Source organism: Balaenoptera musculus, chromosome 4 (assembly GCF_009873245.2).
Source record: "Balaenoptera musculus isolate JJ_BM4_2016_0621 chromosome 4, mBalMus1.pri.v3, whole genome shotgun sequence".
NCBI classification, from domain to species: Eukaryota; Metazoa; Chordata; class Mammalia; order Artiodactyla; family Balaenopteridae; genus Balaenoptera; species Balaenoptera musculus.
The window spans coordinates 49,743,433-49,761,720 of NC_045788.1; the positions used below are offsets into that span (position 1 = coordinate 49,743,433).

An 18,288-nucleotide genomic window follows, 5' to 3' on the forward strand; every position below is an offset into this window, starting at 1 on the left:
AAATTCATTCATATAAAACTAGTGTAAACAAAAACAGACTAGGCTGGTATGAAGATCCTAAGCAGGGGCTAAAAGTTCCCTGGTATCTCCTTGTCCACATGCTTTGTTGATTAGCAATAGTTTTAAGCAACACTAAGATCACTTCAAGATAAAGACCTGAATGTAAGACCTGAAACTGTAAAACTCCTAGAAAAAAAACATAGGCAGTATGCTCTTTGACAATGGTCTTAGCAATATCTTTCAGGATATGTCTCCTCAGGCAAGGGCAACAAAAGCAAAAATAAACAAGTGGGACTACATCAAACCAAAAAGCTTCTGAACAGCAAAGGAAGCCATCAACAAAACAAAAAGACAACCTACTAAATGGGAGAAGATATTTGCAAATCATATATTCAATATGGGGTTAATATTCAACATATATAAAGAACACATATAACTCAACAACAAAAAAACAAACGACCCAGTTTAAAAATGAGCAGAGGAGATGAATAAACATTTTTCCAAGAAGACATACAGATGGCCAACAGGCACATGAAAAGATGTTCAACATCACTAATTATGAGGGAAATCCAAATCAAAACCACAATGAGATATCACCTCATGCCTGTTAGAATGGCTATTATCAAAAAGGCAAGAAATAACAAGTGTTCGTGAAGATGTGGAGAAAAGGGAACCCTCAGTGCACTTTTGGTGGGACTGTAAATTGGTGCAGCCACTTTGGAAAACAGTGTGGAGGTTCCTCAAAAAATTAAGACTAGAACTAACTACCATATGATCCAGCTCTCCCATTTATGGGTATTTATCCAAAGAATACAAAACACTAATTAAAAAAGATATATGCGGGCTTCCCTGGTGGCGCAGTGGTTGAGAGTCTGCCTGCCAATGCAGGGGACGCGGGTTCGGGCCCTGGTCTGGGAGGATCCCACATGCCGCGGAGCGGCTGGGCCCGTGAGCCACAGCTGCTGAGCCTGAGCGTCTGGAGCCTCTGCTCCGCAACAAGAGAGGCCGCGATAGTGAGAGGCCCGCGCACCGCGATGAAGAGTGGCCCCCACTCGCCGCAACTGGAGAAAGCCCTCACACAGAAACGAAGACCCAACACAGCCAAAATTAAAAACATAATAAATAAATAATAAATAATAAATTAAAAAAAAAAAGATATATGCACCCTATGTTCATTGCAGCATTATTTATAATAGCCAAGATATGAAAACAACCAAAGTGCCCATCAATGAATGAATGGATAAAAAAGATGTGGTATATACAATGGAATATAACTCAGCCATAAAAAAGATGAAATCTCACCATTTGCACAATATAAATGGACCTTGAGGGTATTATGCTAAGTGAAATAAGTCGGAGAAAAACAAATACTATACGATTTCACTCATTTGTGGAATATAAAAAAAACAAACAAAAGAGCAAAAAAAAAGAACAAACCTACCAAAGCAAACCAAACACGTAGATACAGAGAACAGAGCAGTGGTTGCCAGAGGGGAAGGGCCAGGCTTTGGTGGGGGAGGGTGAAATGGGTAAAGGGGGTCAACTCTATGGAGACAGATGGAAACGAAATTTTGGTGACTGTAGTGTATACAGAAGTAGAAATATACTGTTGTACACATGAAACTTACATAACGTTATAAATCTATGTAACCTCAAAAAAAAATAATAAATAATCACTTCAAGATAAACCAAAGGAAAGATAATTCTCAACTACATTTGACATTTCAAAGGGCACTGTTAAGAGGAACCACATGGAAGCCCGGGCTTGTGTAAAGAGCTGACAGAGGTTTCAGCACCCTCTCTTCCCCGGTGCTGGCTCCTCTCTCCCTCTCCACCACCTTCCCTTTCCCATGTTTATTCCTTATTCTCCTTCATCCAAATGTAGTTACTCCCTGCAAAAGACTACTTTGAAAAGAATCACTGTTGAATATTGAACTTTGATTTTCCTGTCCTTAATACAAAGTTTGTCAGTTTATGCCCTTAGAAGTCTCTCCCTCTCTCAACCAAAGAGCCCACCAAACAAAGTTATTTTTATTTCCATGTTGCTCTTGGCTCATTTTCTTTTGTGCGTCAGAGGCTTTCAAAAGGTTCCCAACTCTAGATCCAAAAAGCTCAAAAAATGATTGAGTACAGGATAAAAGATTCCTCTCATCCAGAGGGGAGCCTGAGGTCATAGGTAGGCATCCCCAGCAGCTGGGGAAAGAATCCGGGGTTCTGAAGCCCTGAGCAGCAAGACTCTCCAGGACCCACAGCCGGCCACAAGCTTCTGCCCCATCTGCCCGGAACATAGCCCAGGACTTTATTTAGCAGATTAGCTCTGGAATGGTCATAATGATTATTAAAATGTTGAAGCGTTTCCCCCCGACTGGCAAATACTGCCCCCCACCAAAATACACACCTTGGCCGCCCCAGGCCCTCTCAGGATCCCTGTCCCAAACTCCTTACAATCAAGAGGCAAGGAGACCAGTAGAAAGTCTCCAGGACCCTGCCCGCAGTGCTCACAGAGCTGGACATAACCACACTCCACTTTAATTTCCTCTACTGAAAAATAAGGGCATTGAACTGATTCTCTGGGTTGTACTTTGATTGCAATTATGTCAAATTATTTATCTCTGAGGACAAGGACAAGATAGGAATATAACAATATGAAAAAAGTTCATCTGTTAGGAGGGTGGAATCTCGGGTTATATTTTTCTGATGAGACAGCAGTGCCAAAACCCTGGGTTCAGGATGCCTGGGATGGAACCCCAGCTCTGCCATGGGCTAATTGTACAATCTCGCTGTGCCTCAAATTATCTCATCTATAAAACGGGGATGGTAGGACTATTACCTACTTCACAGGGTTGTTTTGAGAATAAAATGTACTCATGTTTGTAAAACGCTTAGAATAGTACCTAGTGCGCAGTAAGCACCTTTAAGTGTTGATTAAATAAGCAAATCATGTTATTCTGTCCCAGAATGTTTGTTCAATAAATTCAAAAATTAAGCAACTTTCACAACACAAAGGAAAAAAATAACTGTGACAGTATGAAACACTTACATATCCATATACTGTTGTTTAAAAACCCAGCACTAAAACATCTGAGATCCAGACTTTACACTGCACTGTGAATTTAGGGAAACTAACACATTGGAAGGCATTTCCACTGCAGCATGAGATATGATTTGTACCACTCCTTTTCTAATCAGCAATGTCACAGGCTTATGGGAAATTTAGGTTACAAGTTTCTCATTTTAACCCTTCAAAAACATTTACCCACAGCCTGGTGGGAGAATACATTTTATTTTGTGGTGCTAAGACTTAAAGGATTATAAACATAAAACCAGGCCTCGCACAGCTACAGCTTCTCTCGCGGACACGATGACTCAAACTAAGAGTTTAAAGGGCCATATCTTATGTGCTGGGTCCTCTGGCATCAATCTTTAAAAACACCTAGAGTGGAAAAGAAACTGCTACACCTAGCAGCTAGCTTGATCAAAACTCCTTTTAGGGGACTTCCCTGGTGGCGCAGTGGTTAAGAATCCACCTGCCAATGAAGGGGACACAGGTTTGATCCCTGGTCCAGGAAGATCCCACATGCCGCAGAGCAACTAAGCCTGTGCGCCACATCTACTGAGCCTGCGCTCTAGAGCCCACGAGTCACAACTACTGAGTTTGCGAGCCACAACTACTGAGCCTGCATGCCACAACTACTGAAGCAAGCACGCCTAGAGCCCGAGCTCCAAAACAAAAGAAGCCACAGCAACGAGAAGCCTGAGCACCTCAACGAAGAGTAGCCCCCGCTCGCCACAATTAGAGAAAGCCCGAGCGCAGCAACGAAGACCCAACGCAGCCAAATTAAATAAATAAATAAATTTATATTAAAAAAAGAACATTAAAAAAAAAAGCAAACTCCTTTTAGTTACTAAAAGGCTGCCACAACCTGAGCTCAAGCATAATTCAGAAACATGCTACTGCACTGCTAAGGAGACAAAAGTATTTCATTTTTCTGTTAGAGATTAAGGAGAGGAAACTATCAACAATAACTCCAGGGAATTCCCTGGTGGTCCAGTGGTTAAGACTCAGAGCTCTCACTGCCCAGGGTGCGGATTCAATCCCTGGTCCGGAAACTAAGATCCCACAAGCTGCCCGGTGTGGCCAAAAAAAACCAAAATCAAAACAAAACCAAAAACTCCCTTACCTGTTTCTCCCACTTAATAGCTAAACCTCATAGTACCTTTACACACAAATTTAAATAGCTCACGAGTTTATCCTCATAGAGTAATGTATTAGACCTTTCCTGATGGAGGTAAGATTTACTAAACACAGTCTGGCTACAGCTTTTCAATTTTCTTCTTTAAAAGTGAATTTCTCTAAAGCTATGAGAAGGAACTCAAACTTTGCTTAGTGAGAAAACTAAAGCTTGCATTACAATCATTATCATTAAAATGTTATTAAAACCCTAAAAAAAATGAAAAGAGTTTTGTGGAGGGATAGTGGTGATGGTAACACAATAATATAAAAGTACTTAATGACACTGAACAGTATACCAAAAAATAGTTAAAATGAGGACTTCCCTGGTGGCGCAGTGGTTAGGAATCCGCCTGCCAATGCAGGGGACACGGGTTCGAGCCCTGGTCTGGGAAGATCCCACATGTCGTGGAGCAGCTGGGCCCCTGCGTCACAACCGCTGAGACTGCACTCTGGTGCCCGCGAGCCACAACTGCCGAGCCCGTGTGCCTAGAGCCTGTGCTCCGCAACAGGAGAAGCCACCGCAGTGAAGAGTGGACCCCGCTCTCCACAACTGAGAGGGCCCATGCGCAGCAATGAAGACCCAATGCAACCAAGAATAAATAAATAAATTTATTAAAAAAAAAAAAGTTAAAATGACAAATTTTATGTTATGTGTATCTTAGCACAATAAAAATAAAGTGAAATAAAATAACTAGAAAAAACCCTGTAAGACTTAAAGGTAAATGAAATTTATAACAAATGATTTTCAATTAAGAAACACACATTTAGTAATCAGACAACTTCTAAGGAGCAGGGTCCCCCACGACCTAGTTTTAAGTGCATCAACAAGCCTAAATGAGTGTTAGACAGCACTTCTCGCCATGGTTCACAAATATTCTGACATCAGGGACAAACGTGGTAAAGACACACTTTCCTCAAAGCCTTAACTACTCACACTTTTTATATGGATTGTGAATTATACTAGATCCTGAGAAGACAGGCTGGGAGCTCAGACAATTAGTGAAAAGATCCTCAAACAACATTTAAAGGCTGTGTACAAATTCAAGCTAAAAGCCTGTGTACAATTCACTTGTATGTATGTTATCACAAAACATTTAATACTATTAAAACTTTAATAAGAATTTAAGAAATTCTTATTCAAATAGGCAGTGTGTAATTGTGGAGCCTGTTAATAGTTCAAGCTGTAGATTCTTTCCATTCTTTACACTTTCACTGCACCACCTTAACTGGCCATTTAACACAGCACAGAGGTCTCTGGATACCTGGTCTCCCCAAAGCCCTGAGAAAGCACTCAAAGGGCGATCTAAACTGCAACAGGCAGGCCTGGCAGATAAAGTTAAGGGAACTCCTCATTCTGGGGAAAAACCTAGCGATAATCAAATGCAGAAACCCTTATGGTCAGTAAGAAATCTACTTGCGTTTAGTACTTCACAGAGGAAGTAAAGAAGGCAATAATCGGAGACTAGGAGAAGGAGCAAATATAGGCGTGGCGGTAGCTCTGGACTGATTCTACAAGGGTAGTTCTGAAGGGCTTAACAAAATCCTATTCAAGGCTTGGAGCACCACGCTCTTGGATCTGAGACCTAAGTCCCACATACCTGGAGCTGGAGCGAGAAAAACAAGTCCCTTCACACACGCCCAGCTCCTTGCCCCCCACCTTGCCCTGCCCGACCCCGGCGTCATCACTTCGTGGGCGCCGCAGCGGGCAGCTGTGTGGCCACACGCCCAGGACCGTGCATCTGGCGGGCTGGGCTCCAAGCCTCGGAACGCAGCACTTCCTGGTTGGTCCGGGATGCCGGTCCCATCGCGCCCGCCATCCCGGTCATCCCATAGCGCACGCGAACCCTCGGGCGCGCAAGATGACCTGGGGTCACCGGACACACTGTACTGGGGGCCCCCGCGGCGAGGGAGATGGGCACATCCTGCAGAGGACGCCCCCAACTTCGGCCCGGAGCCAGCGCGGCTCCGCGCGCCAGACAGCCGCCCGCCCCGGCAAAAGTGAGCGCCGAAGTTGTCAGCGTCGACTCTGCAGGAACCCGGGACGAAGGCGTGCACAGGAGGACCCCGGAGGCTGCCAGGGAGGCCGCTCCCGCGAGGCCGCACGGAGCTGGCGTCCGCCGCCGACGCCACTGCCAAGGTTCCAAGTTGGGCGGGGAGCGGCCAGCTGCCCGGGGCCGGCGGGAGGAGGGACGGAGCGCGAGCGCACCGGAAACCGGCTCCCGCGGGAGCTCTGCGCGCCCCAGCCGCGGCGCGGCTCCTACCTGTGGGGCGAGGGCGGCCGGCCGCGGGAACCTGCGCGCTGGCGGCGAATTCTCGGGGCTCGGGCGCAGCTGGCACCGCTGGAGGCAGGGGACGGGGGAAGGAAGGAGGGCCTGAGTGGGGACCTAGCCGTCGCCCGGAACTCGGCGCCGGGATTCGCGCTGGCCCCGGAGGGGTGGGGCGAGGCGGTGTCGGTCCGGGTGCGTCGCGGCGCAAGCTGGCCGCCATCGCTGGGCAGGAGGTCTCCGGCCGCTGGGCCTCTCTCCTGGTCCCTATTTCTGATTCTCTCTTCTCCCAGAGTTTCAGAACTCAACCGCATTAACCTAGGGAACGTTCACTAGCATTTTTATTATTATTTTCAGGTACTCTTGAGCCTCCAAGGGCCCAGACACTGTTGTAGGAGCTTTGCCTAGATTATCTTATCCTTCTCTATCGCAGCTGGTAGCCAGAATTGGTCTATTTTACAAATAGGGGAGAAGAGCCAAAAAGTGTAATAACTTGCCTGGGATGACGCAGTTAAGAAGTAGGAGCTTCGTTGATGTCATCCATAAGGCTTCTTCCAACTCCCTGGTGGTAGGTGTTATCACTAATGTACAAGCAAAGGAAACTGAGACTCAGAAAAGTGAAGTAACCAGCCTAAGGTCACCCAGTCAAGAACGTAGGAGACTAGAATTTGTGTCTTGATGTCTTTGAAACTCAAGCTGGGTATAATTCAGGAATCTTGGTATAAAATAATAAACCAGGAGTAAAACATGGAAAATTTCCCATTCCACCCACTGAACTGTCCAAATACAGCAATTTTGATGTCCACTTAGAACAAAGTCTTAAGAAAAAAAAAGAACCAGTTGTCATGTGGCTTGACTAGCAGCCATTTTGGAATATAGCTTTGAATATAGGCCACCCTAACCTCATTACACAGTGTTGCTTTCTGCCAAAGCCAAAGGAAGCTATTGCCTCCACATACCCCAGACTGTTAATAATGGTGGCTTCTTTAAAGCATTTAGTGGATACTGCGCGGCCGAGACTGGCTGAGTTACATAATGTCTTACTGCACACGTGGAACTACATGAAGTGAAAAATATAACGTTCCAGTCCAAAGTAGGGGAGGAGAAGTGAAATTATACTGTAGTCTGGAACTCTGTTTTCCTGTAACCTATAGTTGCTCAGCTCTCCCTGGACTACATTTTTCCCTCTTGAGCACATGTTTTCCTAATGATAGAAGAGTCACACTGCCTTCACTCTTTCCTTGTTGACAGAAATGATTGATGTCTTTTGAATCCTATGATACAGAATTTTACAGTTAAACACATGGCCCTCTGAGCAAGCAGAGTATTGCCTAAGAGGACTTTGGCAAGTGTAAGACAAGCATGTTACCAAAAGGCTGAATACCCTTTCCTCCCCTTATTTCTCAAGTTTTATTAGTCACAGATGATTTGATAAGTATTATACACACAAGTAATGCACTCTTACAAGCTTGTCTTTAGAAATTATAACACTTTTGATTGAGAACCAGCAGGCTATAAAATTGCATACCAAATTCGAAGTGTCATCATTAAAACATTTGGCAATAGGTTTTTCTATTAACTATAATAAGAAATAAAATTATTTAAGTGCCCTCACAGTAATTGAATTTCTGCTTCCCTGAGCTAGAGGAATAAAATAGAAAAAGGCCATATGTTGTTTAGAGATAAACTTGAGCTATGGACTGTCAAATATAAGTTTTATATGTAGTATGATTCTGTATGTGATTATTTCTGTTGTCCTGAGAGATTTGCTGATGGTTGGTGGTTGTTTTTCCAAATCTTGCATATCTTCAGAGATGTCAAGAAAAAAACGACTATGGAATCCTGTTATATATCCATCTGGATACATATTTGACATTTTTATCACACAAGTGGTATTCTAAATCCTCTTCAATTTTTATCTTTTCTTCTCAGTATAAAAGTAATATATGCCCATTTTATAATTTTTACATTTATAATTTACAAAAATACAAGGTTTTGGAGACTACAGAAAAGAATTTTTTTAATTAAAATTACCTATAGTCTCCCCCTCCACACACACCCATTATTAACATTTTGTTGTATTTCCTTTTTGTTTTCTATACATAAAGATTTGTTACAAAATTAACACCACCTATACAAACAATTTTGAATCCTGTTTATCTCACTGAATATTTATAAATTGAGTATTTTTTTTACCATTGCTAAATTAAAAATATATATATAGTGGTTGAAGAATATTCTAATTATTTACTTATCTGCTCATCTATTGGTGGCTTTTAGAATGTTTCCAGACTTTCTGGAAGTTTTAAGTCATTGAGGAATGAACACTGTGAATACCCATCTTTGCTGAGAATAGGGACCTAAGAATGGGACTACTGGATCAATATTTATAAACATTTTTGAAACTCTGTGAGATGCTGCAAAAATACCTTCCAATATTAAGTATAATCTTGCTTATAATTTGGAAATGTGATGGACCAAAATTGTAACTTGTTTTAATCAGCATTTCTTCAATAATCAATAACGATGAAAACTTTTTTCATGTTTATTATTCGTACAATTTACTGAGAATGATCTATTCATGTCTATTGCCTGTTTTTTTCTATGTGATATTATTGCTGCTCTTGTTAATTTGCATTAATGCTTTTAATAGAAACATTATTTATATATGTATTATCTATAGAATAAATAAAATTTACACACCAGTGTGCTCCCCCAGATTTTATCTTGTGGTATATTTTATATGTACGCTGCTGTCCAGATCATCTAGGTCATTTTTGGATACCCAGCATCCATCATCGTTTCTAATAATTCCATTTTCTTATAGAGAATTATCTCTACCCAAATGTGTATAGTCGCAGCAAAAGGGTAATTTGAGGCAGCAATCTCCAAGACAAAAGGCAGATCCTTCCTCTCTATTCCCACCACCACTTCATTTATCCTGTAGGTCAGGTGGACTGAATCCCAAGGAATGAGAGAGTGGGTAGTGTCTGGGGTTGGGCTCACTGAGCAGAGGCAGTAACAGCTTCAGCAGCAGCTTTGCCCTGACCAGGGTGGCCCAGTCAGAGACAATTCCCCACTTCCTGATTTGTTTGTTTTTAACCTTCTGGCACTTCCTTTGTAACTGTTGGTTCCAGTCTTGTCTCCCAGCCTTGCCTTGAGTCTTTGAGTTCCTGGGGCCCTTTTCCTTCAGATAGCAAGAGTCTGCATCCATTGCTTGTCTCTCGATAACCCTCACTAACATAACCTGTGTGACTTCTGTATCATTCCACCCACCTAACAGTCCCCTGATTAGCACTTCATTTATTCGTTATGAATCCTAATTAACTAATCACAGTACACATGCTACTCTGGAAACTCAGAGTATGAAACAGGATATTTTATCCTCGGTCACCTGCTGACATAAATCATTTTAGCCATCATAACAGTGATGGGATGAAAGATGAGAATAATGTGATTATCAAGGCTTAAAAAAAAAAAAATACATAACAGTGGTTAGGACCAGAACTCTCAAGAGAGACCGAGGAACAGAGTGGATATTGCTAAGGTGTACAGAAGCATTGTAACTCTAGATCTTCATTTTAGCTTCCTGCGGACCATTCATTCATTTCATGATTTCTCCCAACAACACTCAGTTTGTGGACTGTCTACCACGTGGCTCTTTAAAAAGGGGCCGCACTGATGCCTACAACCCGAGCTGAAACATCAGAGGTAATCTTCTCAGTTACCCTTAGCCAGTCCCTTTAAAGTGTTTTCATATCCAAAGACCCAAAAGGATCCAACTGCCCTAACCGTCAGTAGGTAAGTCTAAAACCTTGTTTAAAATATCTTTATATCTTCAATGTTTATGTATCTTTTAAAATTGTATTCATTTTCATGGATTTGTACATTTATACAAAGTAGCATGATTATTAAATGAGAAAACATGCAAAATCATTTAAAAGAGTGAATATTTGTTTAGCATGATACAGTTGTATGTCAGTTGGTTGCTACAATTGTATTCAAGTAACTATAAAAGCAACTGTAATCAGTTCCCCCCAAATCCATAAATTACACAGTAAAAATATGATATCAAGGAAGTATTGTTCTGTGACCCCATAATATAGAAAAACATTTTTTTCAAAGCTAACATGTTTTATACAAACATATCTATGTATTTTTAACTTTTAAACTTAACATCAAGTATAAGTTTTCATTTATTCATACATTATAAAAACCCACTATGTTGCAGGTACTGTTTTAGTAGCTGCAACATAGTGAGTTTTTATAATGTTAAGTTTAAAAGAAGATACTACATGAATAAGACAAATGAAGCCTCTGCTTTTCTGTAGGAGGACAGACTGAAATATGTAAGAGATGAAAGGTACTATGAAGAAATATAAACCAGGGTAAAGGAAAAGACAAGGGCTTCCAGAATGAGACTGAGGGAAGCTGACAGAGAAAAGCCTTATCAGGCTTCTCTGATAAGGTGACACCGGAGCAGAAGAAAAGAAGCAAGTCTTGCAGATGTCTGGAGGAAGAGCATCAACCTCATGGTTGTACAAAGGCCATGACGTAGAAATATATTTGGTATTTTCCAGTGAAGAGTAAGGAGGCAAAGGTGAATTGAGTGGCGTGAGCAGGGAGAAAAATGACAGAAAATGGAGTCAGAGGGGTGGCAGGGAGCAAGTTCCTAAGAGGAAGGGGTTTGAATTGAATGTTTTGTGTTTTATTTTATTGAAGTATAGTTGATTTACAATGTCGTGTTAGTTTCAGGTGTACAGCATAGTGATTCATATATATATATATATATTCTATGTATATTCAGATATATATATATATTCTACGTATATTCAGATATGTATATATATATTCTTTTCCAGATTCTTTTCTCATATAGGCCATTACAGAGTACTAAGTAGAGTTCCCTGTGCTATACAGTAGGTCCTTGTTGGTTATCTATTTTATATATAGTAGTGTGTATATGTTGAGTTTAATGTTGATTGATATGAAAATCTTGAGGCAGAAGAGTGACACAATGCGACTCTTGTTTTAGAAGGAGCACACCTACTGCTATCTGGAGACTAGACTGCATGGGGGTGAGGATAGAAGCATGAAGACCAAGGAACAGTCCAAGGAAGGATGGACTGGAGTGAGAGTCATGGAGGTGTTGGAAGGGATCAGATTCTGCATCTTGGTGTAGATAGGAAAGAAACCAATATTCAGGAAAACCAAGGAAGGAAAACCAAATATTAAGGAGGAGCCTTACTCGACAAGGGCATTAGTTATTCCCTGACCATACAAAATTCCTGGGGAGATGAATTAGTGAAGGCATCAGTGGCGTCCAATTAGTAGCATTATTGCTGGATTTTTTTCAGTTTATTTTATTTTTTACAAAATTTTATTAGAGTATAGTTGATTTCCAATGTTGTGTTAGTGTCAGGTGTACAGAAGAGGGATTCAGTTATTAATATATTCATTCTTTTCCATATTCTTTACCCATACAGGTTATTACAGAATATTGGGTAGAGTTCTCTGTACTGTTGCATTTTTTATCTTCACTTGGGCAAATGCCCTATTTGTTTATGAAATGTAAGTTTGATTTATTGCAGTTTTGCCCTGTAGAACTCAGTTCTACCACCCTTTAGACCAGTTCCTACACCATACATATTCCCATTTCAAAATTAAAGACAAATTTCTTTCCCATCAAGTTTTGACTCAGCCTTTGCCCAAATAAACATACAACAAATCCAGCTTTTCACATCAGAAGTTCAGCGCTGGTTGATATCAGACATTATACCTATAGTCTCAAAAGCATCTAGCTTCAGACTCTATTACACATTAGCATTCTTTGCATTTTCCAAGTAAAATGTTTCTACAAACATTTGTTTGGTTTTACACTTTTTTAGTTCAGTTTAGATTTAGAAAGTTATGTTTGTTATACCAGCAAATGTTTTTACTTAGAATAAAAGAATAGAAATAGAAGGACATATTATAAAAGGTTTCTTTAATGATAATAGAGTGGCAAAACTTCCCAGGATGAGAGTCACTTGGGTCCCTGCCTGTGTGCCTTCTAATCTTTTAGAACCTCCAGAGAATTATGGAAGTGTTTTCTTGGCAAACATTTGCTAACAGCTAAGGAGTTTGGAGAACATTATCATTTGCCTGCATCACTTTTCATTTTCCAGTAGAAATGTAATCATATGGACACTCACACTAAATTGTTGCTGATGTAGGTTTTCACACTTGTATAATCTGTCGCACTAAAGATGCACTTTCAAATTAATGCCTTAGTCTAGTTTGTAAGCCTGTAGAGACTGCCCTACCCTCACACCCAGATATAGCAAAATCATCTCTCAGAAACCTCTCAGCTCTCAGCTCAGTTGAGCTCTGGGTGTTTCCAGGATGCAGAACCCTCTGCAAGAACAAAGTGGGGAAAAAAAAGAAAAAATATATATTTTACACACACATATATACACACATATATTATTTCTTTAGTGGGACAATCTATTTGACTCACATGCTCACTTTGAATTATAGACCCTCTGCCCAAAGATGTGACTTCACTATCCTTTTAACAACAAAAATTCAGGGAACAAATTTCAGAATTATCAATCCTTAACCTTACAATGAAAAAGACCCTGACATATCATCAAAAATACTTTTCAATTCTTTACTCATCTTATATTCACCACTGCACATGTCCACAAGCTCCAAAACCTTTAGGACCAGATGAATTTAGGATATTCAGAATTTTATGAATTTTGGAGAATTATATATGATATAATTATGTTATATTATAATCACATATAATACCCCCAGTGAGGCTTGGGGCAGCACCCCATAATTAAATACCCTCATATTTCTGCAGCAAAAGACATGAATAGACACACTGTACGGAAAAAAACTGTAAATAGCCTCGAATCAATTCAGGTCAGATTTTCCTGTGCAGTGAGTTAGGAAGAAAACTTGGTTTTCAGAACTTTTTGGATTTTAGAATTTTGGATAGGGCATCACAGACCTGAATTAAAACAAAATAGAGTAGACCCTGGAGACAAGGAAGAACACTTTAAAACCCTTTTCCCTACCCCCTCCCAATTCATTCAGTATCTTAGAGCACAATATTTTTTTGCCAACTAATCAGACGCATTCTATTTTTATATTTTTGACAACTGTATTTAGCAAGTAGATTCAAAACCTATTTGAAACTCATTTGGGGGAAGATTTTTTAATTGAATAAAAAATCTCTATTTCCAAGCTTTTTAAGGTGGGCAGATAGGAGAATTTTTATAGATGACACATATTTTCCAAAGAAAATCAGTTACGAAGGAAGCACTTCCAAAGGTCTGCTGTCATTATGCCCTTCGCCATGGCCCAAGTTTCCTTCAAAAGCAGAAACTCTCCCACTTGTTATTAAAGCGACACTTCTATTATGAAGACAGTATTAATTTTAAATTCTGTTTTACTGTCACAGAATTGATAGACACTTGTTATCATAGAAAAGACAGAGTGTGGAACACTAATGTTTTTGGAAAATAAAGTGTGTCATTCCTTTAACGTACTCAGCCATGATAAAACCAGCAACCTTGTCTGCGATACAAAATATTTACATCATTACTCATCATCTCTACCAAGAAAAGTGAATAGTTTGCTATAGTCTAAAGGTCTGATTTTTATACCATTATCTATGTCAGTAGATATAGTATCTATATCTATAGCAATTTGTACACTTTTAGCTTCACCTTATTTGCTGCAAGAACTTCTTGCCTCTGAATGATGCTATGAATAAATTTATTTTAAAGCTGTCTGCATTTTTACCCCAGAATCCAAATTTTATTCCAGCCAAAGCAACTCTTCCATCAGTGGTGACATTGTCACAATTTTTCCATAAAACATGGTTTTTGTTATGGAATTCATATATGCTGATAAGATATTTTGTCCTTCAGTACATCTTTCCTTTATTCGGTAGCTTTCAGCCTTATAAGAGCAACACATCCTTTTTATTGTTGTAACATCCTCTTTATTATCTTGAAGTGGAATTAATTCATAATTTCACAAAATACAAATATATATTGAAAATAAAGGAGAAATAAGAGAAAGTAAATGATAAAAAAGTAGAATATCTCTCAACATGTAAAATTCTGAAACAAACCACACTGGAAGACATAATAAGAGGGATAGATGTTTTTATTCCCTATAATGAATATATGTCTTTTAAGACAAATTTCCACCTAATTATTGTCTACATCATTGTTTCTCAAACTTCAATGTGCATACAAGTCACGCGTGGCTTGTGTTAAAATGTGGATTCTGATTTCACATGTCTGGAGTGGGCATTTCTAGCAAGCTTGTGATTCTAAAGTTGCTGGTCTACCTAAAGCTGGACACTTTGAGTAGAGAGGGTCAACACATTTCTTTATATTGATATTTGAATGTGACAGTTAAATTGTCAGCTGATAAAGGTGTTGCCACGAGTGACTTAATTTTCCAAACACCTTCAAATCAATTCAGGTCAGGTTTTGCTGCCAAGTGAGTTAGGAACAATCTGTTCGTGATTGTTGAATAAACAAGAGTTGTTTGTGAACAACTCTTAGCAAAGTTCCAAAGAACAATTTTCCCTCAATGTACACTAGTTACATTCTCCAAAAATGCAGTCTATATGAAAAAGTATACTAACAATATTATGAACTTATACGTAAAACAGAGTTGGTTCTAGGCTCAGATACTCAGCAGAGTTTTTTACTTACATGAGTGTCCAATGAGACCTTTGGAGGTTGTGGGGGATCAGGGACAATTGTTCAGTGTACAAGACCATTCCATGAATAACAGATCTCTAGCATTGCTGGCCTCCCCTTACTAAATGCCCGTAAGTGCCCGCCAGTCACTGTGTTGGTCAAAAATACACCCCGTTTCCAAAATGTTCCAGTGGGACAGTATAACCTCTGCTGTTTGCCACTGCTTAAGTGAAACAGAAAAATTACTTCTAGTATTTAATTAAAGCAGAATCCAACATAAGCCCAGACACTGTAGAAATATTCATTCTTTCCTCCAACTGTATAGAAAGGCTCCCATGCTGAAAAACTTGTTCTAACACTTGTTTCTTAAATTCTTCCACAATATGATTTATGCATCTTCCACAATTATTTGCTGATGTTTGGTTGCCATATTTTTTTCCTCACATTATTCTAATTAATTTTACTTGAAGCAAAACTTGAGGAAGGATGCCTGTGTCTACCAAAATATTTTATTGACTTAATTCCCTTCTTATTTTTAAAAATAAAAATAAATTAAAATGTAATATTTTCTCCCTGCTCTTCAGGGAATTGTAAGAGTAGTTATTTCCTCTGAGTTGTACAGTTTAATATTTGCTCTTAGAGTAAATCAATTATATTTCAATAAAAATTTTTAAAAATTAAATTAAAAATATAAATATACATTTAGCCAAAATAAATTTGCTCTTAGAAATTCTGATTTTCAGGCACTAAACAGAAATAAATCCTAAACAGAGTGTGTCTTACATTATTCTTTTGGTTGGTCACTATAAAATGATTTCTACAGACTTGAACCCTATGAAAATATATTGATTAATATATAACATATACAGGAACTTCCCTGGTGGTCCGGTGGTTAAGAATCCACCTTCCAATGCAGGGGACACGGGTTCGATCCCTGGTCAGTGAGCTAAGATCCCACATGTGGGGTGGGGGTGGACAACTAAGCCCGTGGGTTCTAGAGCCCGTGCACCACAACTAGAGAGAAGCCCACACGCTGCAAGGAAAGATCCTACGTGCCACAGCTAAGACCCAACGCAGCCAAATAAATAAATAAATATTTAAACATACATATATATATATATATATGACATACACAAACTAAGGAATCTTTTCTCATAACTTTATTTACAAATCCAGAACTTAACAAATCTGTTAGGCTAGCACTTAAGAAAGATTGACTTTTTTTTTTGTTTTTTTAATACTTATTATTTATTTATTTTGGCTGCTCCGGGTCTTAGTTTCGGCATGCGGGATCTTCCTTGCAGCATGTGGGATCTTTTTTTGTGGACTTCTTAGTTGCACCATGCGGGCTTCTTAGTTGTAGCATGCAGACTCTTAGTTGCGACATGCATGCGGGATCTAGTTCCCTGACCATGGATCGAACCCAGGCCACCTGCATTGGGAGTGCAGAGTCTCACCCACTGGACCACCAGGGAAGTCCCAAGAAAGACTGACTTTTGTAATGAATATTGAAACGAAGTTGAGGTTCAATAGCTGTAAATGAGGAATATGTTACTTTCTTTTTTATCCCCTTTGGATTTTGTTTTCATGCAATTTAGCTAACTGTAGACCAATTGCTGCGTATGAATAGTAAGCAATGTAATTTTATAGTTTTACACAAATTACATGTGTATCACCAAAATTTTGTATATACACATTGAAGACAAAATGAACGAGTTAAAATCTGTTCAAAGAAATAGAGGAATAGAAGGGCTAAATCTTGAGTTTTCTAAATTGAGAAATCATACACTTGTAGGAAGTAGATGAGCCAAAAGGAGGGGATGAGGAAAAAAGAAGACAAAGATTTAAAAAGTGACAATTGTTTTAGGAATAAAGCACATAGATGGCATAGGGTTTTCCTGTCACAGATGACGGAACTGTGGCCCACAGGCAAGGCAGAATAGTGACATCTCTGCAGTTCTCGTTCTGGTAAAAGGATGTCGCCATTCTGCCTTGCTTGTGGGCCACTGTTCCGTCAGCTGTGACAGGAAAACAAACTTCCACAATTTCTTTGCAATAAAAGAAATCTGCTATTCAGGATTTAATTTTGACCCACAGGAAGAACTGGTTGGTAACATAGGAATGAGGAAAATCTTGACAGAAAATGTCTAGTGTCTATTTTTTTCAATTTTTAAAATTATGAAATACATGTAACATCAAATTTACCATCTTAACTATTTTTAAGTGTACAGTTCAGTGGCATTAAATACATTCATGTGGTTGTGCAACCACCACCGCCATCCATACAAATAACTCTTTTCATCTTGCAAACCTGAAAATCTACACCTATTAAACAATAACTCTCCTTTCTTTCCTTCCCCCAGCCTCTGGCAACCACCATTTCATTTTCTGACTTCATGATTTTTGACTGCTCTACGTACTTTATATAAGTGGAATCACACAGCATTTTGTCTTTTTGTGTTTGGCTTATTTCACTTAGCATAATGTTCTTTAGGTTCATCCATATTGTAACATATTGCAGAATTTCCTTCCTATTTAAGACGGAATAATATTCCACTGTATGTATATACCACATTTTGCTTATCCATTCATTAGTCAATGGACCCTTGGATTGCTCCACATTTTAGCTATTGTGAATAATGCTGCTGTGAACATGGCTGTACAAATATCTCTTGGAGACCCTTTTTCCCATTCTCTTGGGTATATACTCAGAAGTGGAATTTCTAGATCATATGATAATTCTGTTTTTAATTTTTTGAGGAAATCATAATGCTTTCCACAGTGGCTATACTATTTTACATTCCCACCAACAGTGCACAGGGTTTCAGTCTCTCCACATCCTCACCAACACTTGTTATTTTCTGTTTTTTCGAAAGTAGCCATCCTAATGGTTGTGGGTTGCTATCTGGTTGTAGTTTTGTTTTGCATTTCCCTAATGATTCGTGATGTTGAGCATCTTTCCATGTGGTTATTGGCCATTTGTATATCTTCTTTGGAGAAACGTTTGTTGAAGTTCTTTGTTTATGTTTGAATTGGGTTTGTTGTTTTTGTTGTTGTTGTGGAGTTTTAGAAGTCC

At 39.4% G+C, this 18,288-nt stretch overlaps 1 protein-coding gene across 1 annotated transcript in view; it reads right to left on the reverse strand.

Moving 5' to 3' along the window:
* PLD1 (phospholipase D1) overlaps positions 1-6,536 on the reverse strand; it is a 212,905-nt gene extending 206,369 nt beyond the window's left edge. Inside the window, exon 1 of the mRNA XM_036850657.1 lies at positions 6,496-6,536. The gene's annotated coding sequence lies outside the window, so the exon portion shown is untranslated. The remainder of the gene's footprint in view (positions 1-6,495) is intronic.
* Between the last annotated feature and the right edge of the window lie 11,752 nt (positions 6,537-18,288).